Raw genomic sequence first — 11212 nt, forward strand, 5'->3', positions numbered from 1 at the left:
CCGTTGAGACGACATCGTATGAATTATGGTTTGGGAAGAAACCTAAGCTGTCGTTTCTAAAAGTTTGGGGATGCGATGCTTATGTCAAGAAACTTCAACCTGAAAAGCTCGAACCCAAGTCGGAAAAATGCGTCTTCATAGGATACCCTAAAGAAACTATTGGGTATACCTTCTACCTCAGATCCGAAGGCAAGATCTTTGTTGCCAAGAATGGATCCTTTCTAGAGAAAGAGTTTCTCTCGAAAGAAGTAAGTGGGAGGAAAGTAGAACTTGATGAAGTATTACCTCTTGAACCGGAAAATGGCGCAACTCAAGAAAATGTTCCTGAGGTGCCTGCACCGACTAGAGAGGAAGTTAATGATGATGATCAAGATACTTCTGATCAAGCTCCTACTGAAATTCGAAGGTCCACAAGGACACGTTCCGCACCAGAGTGGTACGGCAACCCTGTCTTGGAAATCAAGTTGTTAGACAACGGTGAACCTTCGAACTATGAAGAAGCGATGGCGGGCTCGGATTCCGACAAATGGCTAGAAGCCATGAAATCCGAGATAGGATCCATGTATGAAAACGAAGTATGGACTTTGACTGACTTGCCCGTTGAGCGGCGAGCCATAGAAAATAAATGGATCTTTAAGAAGAAGACAGACACGGATGGTAATGTGACCATCTATAAAGCTCGGCTTGTCGCTAAGGGTTATCGACAAGTTCAAGGGGTTGACTACGATGAGACTTCCTCACCGGTAGCGAAGCTAAAGTCCGTCCGAATCATGTTAGCAATTGCCGCATTCTATGATTATGAGATATGGCAAATGGACGTCAAAACGGCATTCCTTAATGGTTTCCTTAAGGAAGAATTGTATATGATGCAGCCGGAAGGTTTTGTCGATCCTAAGAATGCTGACAAGGTATGCAAGCTCCAACGCTCGATTTATGGGCTGGTGCAAGCATCTCGGAGTTGGAACATTCGCTTTGATGAGATGATCAAAGCGTTTGGGTTTACGCAGACTTATGGAGAAGCCTGTGTTTACAAGAAAGTGAGTGGGAGCTCTGTAGCATTTCTCATATTATATGTAGATGACATACTTTTGATGGAAAATGATATAGAACTCTTGGACAGCATAAAGGCCTACTTGAATAAGAGTTTTTCAATAAAGGACCTTGGAGAAGCTGCTTATATATTAGGCATCAAGATCTACAGAGATAGATCAAGACGCCTCATAGGTCTTTCACAAAGCACATACCTTGATAAGATATTGAAGAAGTTCAATATGGATCAGTCTAAGAAGGGGTTCTTTCCTGTGTTGCAAGGTGTGAAATTGAGCTCAGCTCAATGTCCGACCACGGCAGAAGATATAGAAGAGATGAGTGTCATCCCCTATGCCTCAGCCATAGGTTCTATTATGTATGCCATGCTGTGTACCAGACCTGATGTAAACCTTGCCGTAAGTTTGGTAGGAAGGTACCAAAGTAATCCCGCCAAGGAACACTAGACAGTGGTCAAGAATATCCTGAAGTACCTGAAAAGGACTAAGGAAATGTTTCTCGTTTATGGAGGTGACGAAGAGCTCGTCGTAAAGGGTTACGTCGACGCTAGCTTCGACACAGATCTAGATGACTCTAAGTCACAAACCGGATACGTGTATATTTTGAATGGTGGGGCAGTAAGCTGGTGCAGTTGCAAGCAGAGCGTCGTGGCGGGATCTACATGTGAAGCGGAGTACATGGCAGCCTCGGAGGCAGCGCATGAAGCAATTTGGGTGAAGGAGTTCATCACCGACCTAGGAGTCATACCCAATGCGTCGGGGCCGATCAAGCTCTTCTGTGACAACACTGGAGCTATTGCACTTTCCAAGGAGCCCAGGTTTCACAAGAAGACAAGGCACATCAAGCGTCGCTTCAACTCCATTCGTGAAAATGTTCAAGATGGAGATATAGATATTTGTAAAGTACACACGGACCTGAATGTAGCAGATCCGTTGACTAAACCTCTCCCTAGAGCAAAACATGATCAACACCAGAATTCCATGGGTGTTCGATTCATCACAATGTAACTAGATTATTGACTCTAGTGCAAGTGGGAGACTGTTGGAAATATGCCCTAGAGGCAATAATAAAAGCATTATTATTATATTTTCTTGTTCATGATAATTGTCTTTATTCATGCTATAATTGTGTTATCCGGAAATCATAATACATGTGTGAATAATAGACACCAACATGTCCCTAGTAAGCCTCTAGTTGACTAGCTCGTTGATCAACAGATAGTCATGGTTTCCTGACTATGGACATTAGATGTCATTGATAACGAGATCACATCATTAGGAGAATGATGTGATGGACAAGACCCAATCCTAAACATAGCACAAGATCGTATAGTTCGTTTGCTAGAGTTTTCCAATATCAAGTATCTTTTCCTTAGACCATGAGATCGTGTAACTCCCGGATACCGTAGGAGTGCTTTGGGTGTACCAAACGTCACAACGTAACTGGGTGACTATAAAGGTATACTACGGGTATCTCCGAAAGTGTCTGTTGGGTTGACATGGATCAAGACTGGGATTTGTCACTCCGTATGACGGAGAGGTATCACTGGGCCCACTCGGTAATGCATCATCACAATGAGCTCAAAGTGACCAAGTGTCTGGTCACGGGATCATGCACTACGGTACGAGTAAAGTGACTTGCCGATAACGAGATTGAACGAGGTATTGGGATACCGACGATCAGATCTCGGGCAAGTAACATACCGATTAACAAAGGGAATTGTATACGGGGTTGCTTGAATCCTCGACATCATGGTTCATCCGATGAGATCATCGAGGAGCATGTGGGAGCCAACATGGGTATCCAGATCCTGCTGTTCGTTATTGACCGGAGAGCAATCTCGGTCATGTCTACATGTCTCCCGAACCCGTAGGGTCTACACACTTAAGGTTCGGTGACGCTAGGGTTGTAGGGATATGTATATGCAGTAACCCGAATGTTGTTCGGAGTCCCGGATGAGATCCCGGACGTCACGAGGAGTTCCGGAATGGTCCGGAGGTAAAGAATTATATATAGGAAGTGCTATTTCGGCCATCGGGACAAGTTTCGGGGTCACCGATATTGTACTGGGACCACCGGAAGGGTCCCGGGGGTCCACCGGGTGGGGCCACCTATCCCGGAGGGCCCCATGGGCTGAAGTGGGAAGGGGCGCCACTTCCCCCTAGGGCCCATGCGCCTAGGGTGGGGGAAACCCTAAAGGAAGAGTCCTAGAAGGGGAAGGCACCTCCTAGGTGCCTTGGGGAGGAGGGATTCCTCCCTTGGCCGCCGCCCCCCTAGGAGATTGAATCTCCTAGGGCCGGCGTCCCCCTAGGCCCCCTATATATAGTGGGGAAGGGAGGACCTCTCACCCCTTGTCTTTGGTGCCTCCCTCTCCCTCTCCAACACCTCCTCCTCCTCCATAGTACTTGGCGAAGCCCTGCCGGAGTACTGCAGCTCCATCACCACCACGCCGTCGTGCTGCTGCTAGAGCCATCTTCCTCAACCTCTCCTTCCCCCTTGCTGGATCAAGAAGGAGGAGACGTTACGCTGACCGTACGTGTGTTGAACGCGGAGGTGCCGTCCGTTCGGCGCTAGGATCTCCGGTGATTTGGATCACGTCGAGTACGCCTTCCTCATCCCCGTTCTTTGAACGCTTCCGCGCGTAATCTACAAAGGTATGTAGATGCAATCCGATCACTCGTTGCTAGATGAACTCCTAGATGGATCTTGGTGAAACCGTAGGAAAATTTGTGTTTTCTGCAACGTTCCCCAACACCTTCCCTTTCAGCGGAGTTTCTAGGCAAGCAAACCCCCCTTAAGCATTTTGATATCTCCCATTTCTTTCCCTCTCATGCTTGCATTAGAACTGCTTCTGCTTTATGTATGATCCTACTCTAATGCATAGCATGTTTTGTTACCTGCTTTCGTACCTTACCTGCTTATCCTAAACTGCTTAGTATAGGTTGGTCAGAGATCCATCAGTGACCCCACCTTGTCCCAGTTGCTTCGCTTTATGTTTGATGACTCTACCAACGTGATCTACGTCCAGGCCACGGCACCGCACATCACCCCCCCTAGTTGTACGGCTCTGCAGAGTTACCATCGAGTGCTGAGGGTGGAACCTCTTACATCACTCCTGATGAGATCTCTGTAGTGTAGCTATACGGTCGAGGTCATCGAGGGTGATTTCCTCCTTAACCACTTCCGTTACGGCTCAGTCGTGCAACCCCTCAAGTGTGAACCTCGAGGGTGGATCCTCTTACATTCACCTTGATGATAACATCGAGTGGAATTCACCGGGGGTGATTCCTCGGGTTTTCCCCTTGGTGTTAGACACCCAGTTACTATGATTACTATGCCTTTACACTGAACCATGTTCCTAAAGACGGGTCAGCCCTGAGGGGTACCCGCACGAGCTTAATAGCGAGTGATGTGGAGTCGGGTTGACCAGGAAGGTGCCCGCGAGATACTTACGAGGCATGATCGGGCATTCTTAGCCCTTGCCGCAAGTACTCGAGACGGGGCGACGGGGTCACATCTTTCGTGAGTCTTTGCTTGTTACCGTGCATTCCTAATCCACTACGATTTGGATATTTGATCCGAGGGACCTCTGGCCTGATAGCACTAACCATCACGTGGGCATAGTATGGGCGTTCTGCGTCGTATGCATCAGCCGAAGATTAATAGATGTCAGCAACTGAGAGGCGTGCGCCGGTTTGGACTGCATAAGCACCTGCCTTTTTGAAGGAGGTAGCTAGGTCTGCTCATCGGCCGCCCACGCAACGTGCAGGAGTTCCCGGGGCGATGGCCCAAGACCCCTGGGGCATAGGTTTAGTCCGGCGTGCTTGACCTCTCTATTAAGCCTAGGTTGGGTTGCAGCGTATTGTTTGGCTAAGGCCGGGCATGACCCAGGAAAGTGTGTCCGGCCAGAGTTAATCGAGCGTGGTGGGTGATAACCCACAAGTATAGGGGATCGCAACAGCTTTCGATGGTAGAGTATTCAACCCAAATTTATTGATTCGAAACAAGGGGAGTCAAAGAATATTCTCAAGTATTAGCAGCTGAGTTGTCAATTCAACCACACCTGGAAACTTAGTATCTGCAGCAAAGTGTTTAGTAGTAAAGTAATATGATAGTGGTGGTAGCGACAACAAAAGTGAAGACAGCAAAAGTATTGTTTTTGGTATTTTGTAGTGATTGTAACAGTAGCAGCGGGAAAGTAAATAAGCGTAAACCAGTATATGGAAAACTCGTAGGCACCGGATCAATGATGGATAATTATGTCGGATGCGGTTCATCATGTAACAGTCATAACATAGGGTGACACAGAACTAGCTCCAATTCATCAATGTAATGTAGGCATGTATTCCGTATATAGTCATATGTGCTTATGGAAAAGAACTTGCATGACATCTTTTGTCCTACCCTCCCGTGGCAGCGGGGTCCTATCGGAAACTAAGGGATATTAAGGCCTCCTTTTAATAGAGAACGGAACAAAGCATTAGCACATAGTGAATAAATGAACTCCTCAAACTATGGTCATCACCGGGAGTGGTCCCGATTATTGTCACTTCGGGGTTGCCGGATCATAACACATAGTAGGTGACTATAGACTTGCAAGATAGGATCAAGAACTCACATATATTCATGAAAACATAATAGGTTCAGATCTAAAATCATGGCACTCGGGCCCTAGTGACAAGCATTAAGCATAGCAAAGTCATAGTAACATCAATCTCAGAACATAGTGGATACTAGGGATCAAACCCTAACAAAACTAACTCGATTACATGATAAATCTCATCCAACCCATCACCGTCCAGCAAGCCTACGATGGAATTACTCACGCACAGCGATGAGCATCATGAAATTGGTGATGGAGGATGGTTGATGATGACGACGGCGACGAATCCCCCTCTCCAGAGCCCCGAACGGACTCCAGATCAGCCCTCCCGAGAGGTTTTAGGGCTTGGCGGCGGCTCCGTATCATAAAACGTGATGATTTCTTCTCTTTCATTTTTTTCTCTTTGAAAGCAAATATATAGAGTTGGAGTTGGCGTCGGAGGGCATCCAGGGGGGCCACGAGGTAGGGGGGCGCGCCCCCACCCTCGTGGACAGGGTGTGGCCCCCCTGGTCTTCATCTTTGGCAAGGATTTTTTATTATTTTTTCTAAGATGTTCCGTAGAGTTTCAGATCATTCCGAGAATATTTGTTTTCTGCACATAAAACAACACCATGGCAATTCTGCTGAAAACAGCGTCAGTCCAGGTTAGTTCCATTCAAATCTTACAAGTTAGAGTCCAAAACAAGGGCAAAAGTGTTTGGAAAAGTAGATACGACGGAGACGTATCAACTCCCCCAAGCATAAACCTTGCTTGTCCTCAAGCAATTCAGTTGACAAACTGAAAGAAAGAAAGAAAAACTTTTACAAACTCTGTTTGCTCTTGTTGTTGTAAATATGTCAGACTAGCATTCAAGTTTTTCAGCAAAGATTATAACTAACCACATTTGCAATAATTCTCAGGTCTCATGATTACTCATATCAATAACATGATCAACTAGCAAGCCATAATAATAAATCTCGGATGAAAACTCTTTCAAAAAACAATCATAATATGATATAACAATATGGTATCTCGCTAGCCCTTTCTGAGACCGCAAAACATAAATGCAGAGCACCTTTAAAGATCGAGGAATGACTAGACATTGTAATTCATGGTAAAAGATATCTAATCATAGTCATACCCAATATAAATTAACAGTGATGAATGCAAATGAGAGTTGTGCTCTCCAGCTAGTGCTTTTTAATAAGATGGTGATGACTCAACATAAAAGTAAATGGATAGGCCCTTCGCAGAGGGAAGCAGGGATTTGTAGAGGTGTCAGAGCTCAGTTTTGAAATAGAGATACATTGTATTTTGAGCGGTATACTTTCATTGTCAACGTAGCAACTAAGAGATGGCGATATCTTCCATGCTAAACACATTATAGGCGGTTCCCAAACAGAATGGTAAATTTTATACTCCCCCTCCACCTACAAGCATCAATCCATGGCTTGCTCGAAACAACAAGTGCCTCCAACATACATCAGGTCCCAGGGGGAGTTTTGTTTGCAATTAATTTTGATTTAGTTTGCATAAAGCATGGGACTGGGCATCCCGGTGACCAGCCATTTTCTCGTGAGTGAGGAGAGGAGTCCACTCCTCTTGAGAATAACCCGCCTAACATGGAAGATAAGGACAACCTTGGTTGATACATGAGCTATTCAAGCATACAAAACAGAATGTTTATTTGAAGGTTTAGAGTTTGGCACATACAAATTTACTTGGAACGGCAGGTACATACCGCATATAGGAAGGTATAGTGGACTCATCTGGAATAACTTTGGGGTTTAAGGGATTGAATGCACAAGCAGTATTCCCGCTTAGTACAAGTGAAGGCTAGCAAAAGACTGGGAAGCGACCAAGTAGAGAGCGACAACAGCCATGTACATGCATTAAAATTAATAAACATTGGATGCAAGCATGAGTAGGATATAATCCACCATGAACATAAATATCATGAAGGCTATGTTGATTTTGTTTCAACTACATGCGTGAACATGTGCCAAGTCAAGTCACTTAAATCATTCAAAGGAGGATACCACCCCATCATACCACATCATAATCGTCGCAATAGCATGTTGGCACACAAGGTAAATCATTATAACTCATAGCAAATCAAGCATGGCACAAGCAACTACGATCTCTAATTGTCATTGCAAACATGTTTATTCATAATAAGCTGAATCAAGAACGAGGGACTCATCATATTTACAAAAACAAAAGAGGTCGAGTTCATACCAGCTTTTCTCATCTCAGTCAGTCCATCATATATCATCATAATTGCCTTTCACTTGCACGACCGAACGGTGTGAATAATAATAAGAGTGTATGTGCATTGGACTAAGCTGGAATCTGCGAGCATTCAATAAATAGGAGAAGACAAGGCAATATGGGCTCTTGGTTAAATCAACAATAATGCATATAAGAGCCACTTCAATAATTTAATTATGGTCTTCTCCTACTGACCCCCAAAGAAAAGAAAAGAAATAAAACTATTTACACGGAAAAGCTCCCAACAAGCAAAAGAAGAACGGGAAATATTTTTGGGTTTTCTTTTTAATTATTACTACTACAGCAGAAAAAATAAACTACTATTAATTTTTTGGTTTTTCTTAAGGTTTAACAAACACACAAGAAGAAAGCAGGAAAAAGAAACTAAACTAGCATGGATATTACAGAGAAAAAGTATGAGCACCGACATCTAGCAATGTGTGTGTGTGAACATAAATGTAATGTCGGTGAGAAATACGTACTCCCCCAAGTTTAGGCTTTTGGCCTAAGTTGGTCTATTGCCACGGGTGGCCTGGCTGATATCCATAATAATAGTTGTTGGGGTCGTACTGTGATGAGGAAGAAGAAGGCTCCGATTGCCACTGGCTGGCAATCATCTTCAGATCCTACTGATAGTTAGACTGCCATGAAGGATCAAATTGTGGTTCCGGTTCTGGCTCCTCGGCTGGTGCAGGGTTCCGCTAGGCGTGAATAGCCGTCAACAGAACAAGGTACGTGCCTACAGTCAAATCAAACAAAGAAGGACCAGGCAAGATAATAGTCTCAGGATGATGTTTGTTAAAGAACAATTGATATTTAAGCTCTCCTGCCCTATTCTTAACAATAAAATCATGTGCCACCATACTTTTATGATCTAGATAAACACGGGGCAGCACCTTTTCTTCTCAGCATGCCTAATAGGTGTGTTAAAATGTACGGCTAGGCGTGTTGCATAGATGCCTCCAAAGATGGGGCCTTTGGTACGGTTCATACTTAACCGTCTAGCAATAATACCGCCTATACTAAAAGTGTTATCACTGTATAAACCATGGAGCAGAATAATTATATCAGGGATACTAAGGTTTCCGCAGTTTCCGCGTCCAATTAAACAACGACTAGCAAATAATGCAAAGTAACGTAAAACAGGAAAATGTATGCTAGTGATTCGTGCATCGGAAACCTTCCTAGTTTCTCCTACAGTGATAGTATAAATAAACCCAACCACGTCATTATGATGTGGTTCTTCTATCTTTCCCTCAAAAGGGACTAAACAAATCCGATAAAAATCATAAAGTGACATCTCCTTATGCTCATCATATAAATGAAACTCCACCGTAGGTGGTGAGTTCCTAGAATGAAAATGAAAGTTTTGCACAAAGGTATTTGTGAGTAAGAGATACTGATTGCATTGGTCGTGAGGAAAGCGGTGAGGCCTGCATTGTGAGCCAATTCATGAAAATCTTCATAGATACCGGCTGCTCTCAAGAAATCATCAGAAGGCCATTAACACGCCCAAATCTCCGTGCTGCGCGGGAAATTATACTTAGGCTTCGGTGCCTTTTCCTTCGAGCTTTGGCTCGATGAGCCCCTCAATAATCTCCTCATCATTTTCTGAAAAATTCTGAAATTTTTAGTAACTTCAAAATAAAAGTAAATCAAACTCAATAATATTGATAGCAACTACTCCTACAAGTGCCTAGGGCCTATATCATGCATCAAAACTACCTTTGACCATATAAATTTGACATGCAAGCTCAAGAACAGGGTCACCTAAGCAGCAAAAATTTGCAAAGAATAAAGTACTAGAACAAAAACTAATTGGACCAACGGAGGAGTCACATACCAATGAACAATCTCCCCAAGCAGTTTTGCGAGAGGTGCTTTGAGCAAGGAGATCGAAAATCACAGCAAAAGTGGTTGGAACTCGTGCTAGAGTTGGTTTTTCGGGTTTGTGTGAGACAGAGGAAGAAGATGGGTGCTGGGATAAGTGGAGGAGGGCCACCATGGTCCCACGAGGCAGGGGGCGCGCTCTAGGGGGGGCGCACCCACCACCCTTGTGGCCAGGTGGCAGCTCCTCCCGCGGTAATTTTTGCACAGTAAATCCTCAAATATTCCCGAAAAATCATATTAAATTAGCATGGCATTCTGAGGACTTTTATTTTCGGGATATTTTTATATTGCACGGATAAGTCAGGAAACAGACAGAAAAATACTATTTTTACTTTATTTCTACTAATTAACAGAAAGTATAGAGAGGGTACAGAAGTTTGTGCTTCTAGTTTCATCCATCTCATGCTCATCAAAAAGAATCCACTAACAAGATTGATCAAGTCTTGTTAACAAACTCATTTCGATAATCATGAAACCAGAGAAATTTCGAATAACACTAAGTTACCTCAGCGGGGATATGCACATCCCCTATAATAAGTATATCATATTTCTTTTTGACAGTAGGAAAAGGAAATTCAAAACCTCCAATTATAATCGATGGAATTTTTTCAATGGAGTTGATACTATGAACTTGAGGTTGTTTCCTCGGAAAGTGTACCGTATGCTCATTACCATTAACATGAAAAGTGACATTACCTTTGTTGCAATCAATAACATCCCCTGCAGTATTAAGAAAAGGTCTTCCAAGAATAATAGACATACTATCACCCTCGGGAATATCAAGAATAACAAAGTCCATTAAAATAGTAACGTTTGCAACCACAACAGGCACATCCTCACAGATACCGACAGGTATAGCAGTTAATTTATCAGCCATTTGCAAAGATATTTCAGTAGATGTCAGCTTATTCAAGTCAAGTCTACGATATAAAGAGAGAGGCATAACACTAACACCGACTCCAAGATCACATAAAGCAATTTTAATATAATTTCTTTTAATGGAGCAAGGTATAGTAGGTACTCCGGGATCTCCAAGTTTCTTTGGTATTCCACCCTTAAAAGTATAATTAGCAAGCATGGTGGAAATTTCAGCTTCCGGTATCTTTCTTTTATTAGTAATGATATCCTTCATATATTTAGCATAAGGATTCGTTTTGAGCACATCAGTTAATCGCATACGCAAAAAGATAGGTCTAATCATTTCCACAAAACACTCAAAATCATCATCATCCTTTTTCTTGGATGGTTTTTGAGGAAAAGGCATGGGTTTCTGAACCCAAGGTTCCCTTTCTTTACCATGTTTCCTAGCAACAAAGTCTCTTTTATCATAACGTTGATTCTTTGATTGTGGGTTATCAAGATCAACAGCAGGTTCAATTTCTACATCATTGTCATTACTAGGTTGAGCATCATCATGAACA

The sequence above is a fragment of the Triticum urartu genome, chromosome 7 (assembly GCF_003073215.2).
Source record: "Triticum urartu cultivar G1812 chromosome 7, Tu2.1, whole genome shotgun sequence".
Lineage (NCBI taxonomy): Eukaryota > Viridiplantae > Streptophyta > Magnoliopsida > Poales > Poaceae > Triticum > Triticum urartu.